We start from the raw sequence: 2,392 nt of genomic DNA on the forward strand, positions 1-2,392 counted from the left end.
TTTTGTCTCTCCTTTTTGAAATATGTTGGTTTCCAATACTTTTGTCTTGATCCTTAGGTCTTTTGTATAAATAGGGGCCTTTGTTGCTTCCTTAGAATCATCTCACAAATACTAAACATTCAGTTCTGTAGCTTTTATGCATATGGAAGTTAGTTCTTGAATTTTCTTTAAATATTGTTCTTCATTATGAGTTGCTGCAGCATTGTTCTTACTTTATTTATTTTTTTTGTCATTTAATTTTCGCTCCTTACTTTCAGTCATTTATTTTTCGTCATTTATATTTATGTCTTTACTTTCTGTTCTTYATATTTCATGTCATTTATTTTCCGTAATGAGTAGCTAATTTCGTTAGCTTGGGTGTAAGATAAAATGTGAAATGTTAAACCGAATGAAAGTGGATGTTGTTTCACAATAACAATGTTCCACTATTTCATTCAAGTTTTATAAAAACCAAGTACACTTCTTGACGAGTTGATCACTTTGAAAGTGTTAAAGTGTCATGGTCTTAGAGATAAGTCATTGAATGATATGAGAAGTAGACTTAAGAAAGTTATCGACAAGGAGACTTGTCATTTATGTCTTTTAAACTTAACTCCTGACAGGTTGGTCACTCTTTAAATGTGTCAAAGTATGGTAGATTCAGATATGAACTATCTACAACACATGCCAACTTGAATGATATGGGAATCGGGTCGAAATAGTGATTTTTAACAAAGAGATTTGTTTATCCATGTATTTTGAAGACACCATTTTGTCACTATCCCTGGTCCGAATACCACATAGAGATATGAGTTGAAAGCTATAATATAGTGCAAAGGTGAAACCTGAGAGGAATACCTTSAAAATAGATGGTGGAACTAGTTTTGGCTTACTGCATTGTCTGCTGGAATTTGTGTTTACATTTCACTGCAAGTCTTACACCCATGTTACCCTTTATATTCTGTTGAATTATCATTGTTAACTCAGAATCAAATTGAAGTCTTCAATTTCATCATCTAAAATCATCTATTTCATTAGACACTTATTAGGCTTTTGCTACAATCTCTGTGGACGATAAACCGGTATTTTACCACTTTATTACTTGGAAAGACGATATTTAGCCATATTGTATACTTGCTTTGTGGTTCAATTCATTTGTCTAAAGGTGTGCGATATAACCTACCAATTTTTTGGCGCCGCTACCGGGGATTGGCAAGCTTAAAGTTCTTTTTAAAGAGTAAAGTAAAAGATTTGATTTTTCTAGTACTGTTTGAATCATTTTGAAAGTGGCGTATGCCATCGATACACCGCGGGAAGTTTCTCGATTTTGATCCCAATATCGAGAGAACATTCCATCAAAGAAGAAGGGCACGAAGAGTATTTTTTTGCTCTACTCCCTCCCAACATGGTGTTACCTCCCCCGATCATTCCAGATATGCCGCATTTGGAAAATCATCCGCCTGTTTTTGCACCAATACCACCATTTCAGAACTTTCCACAAGGACACTCACACAATGATAATAATTTAGGTAAGGGTGATACGGAATTGGAAAATAATGATCAACCAAGAGCGCAAACTCCAAACATCATTAATCTGGCAAATTCTAAAAATGGAAGAATCATGGACTATGTTATCCCTGATTTGAGCAGTTAAACTCCGGGATTGTTAGGCCACAAATGATAGCCCTCCCTTTCGAACTAAAACCGATCATGTTTCACATGTTTCAAACAAATGGACAATTTGTCGGATTACCATCGAAAGACCATCAYTCACATTTAAAGTATTTCATGGAAATCACTGATGCTTTCTTGATCGCGGGAATGTATAACGACGCTTTAAGACTCACTTTATTTCCATTTTCTTTTCGGGATCGAGTAAAAGCATGTTTAACTTATTACCACCGGGTTATGTGCCATCATGGAGTAATATGGTTGAAATTTTTTTGCGAAAATATTTTCCACCCACAAGGAACGCTAAGTCCAGAAATGAAATCTGTCTTTTTAAACAAATGGACGATGAAGCTGTTCCTGATGCATGGGAGAAGGTTAAAGAGTTGTTAAGGAAATGCCCACACCATGGCATTCCCTACTGTATTCAACTCGAGGCATTCTACAATGGGTTAAGTCCCATGGCTAAACAGATGCTCGAYRCGACTGCAGGAGGGGMCTTTACAACTTGTACCTACAATGAAGGGTACGAGATCCTTAAAAAGATTTMRGAAAATAATGRACATTGGGCTGATCCACGTGCTCAACCGTAAAAGAAGACTGYTGGAATTCATGATGTAGATGCATACACTGCATTAACAGCACAACTCACTTCAATGGCCRCCATGCTTAAAAACCTTACTTCTGGCCAAGGAGTGCAGCCAGTTGTTACTATGAAACACCCCATAACTCACATTGCATAYAA

The 2,392-nt window shown here is 36.3% G+C and overlaps 1 non-coding gene across 1 annotated transcript; it reads right to left on the bottom strand.

Moving 5' to 3' along the window:
- Nucleotides 1-1,955: 1,955 nt before the first annotated feature.
- Nucleotides 1,956-2,062, bottom strand: LOC112514999. Its single transcript, XR_003069458.1, has one exon. It is a non-coding gene; the product is annotated as a small nucleolar RNA R71 (small nucleolar RNA).
- Between the last annotated feature and the right edge of the window lie 330 nt (nucleotides 2,063-2,392).

Source organism: Cynara cardunculus (genome assembly GCF_001531365.2).
Source record: "Cynara cardunculus var. scolymus isolate 2C chromosome LG 6, CcrdV1, whole genome shotgun sequence".
Taxonomy (NCBI): domain Eukaryota; kingdom Viridiplantae; phylum Streptophyta; class Magnoliopsida; order Asterales; family Asteraceae; genus Cynara; species Cynara cardunculus.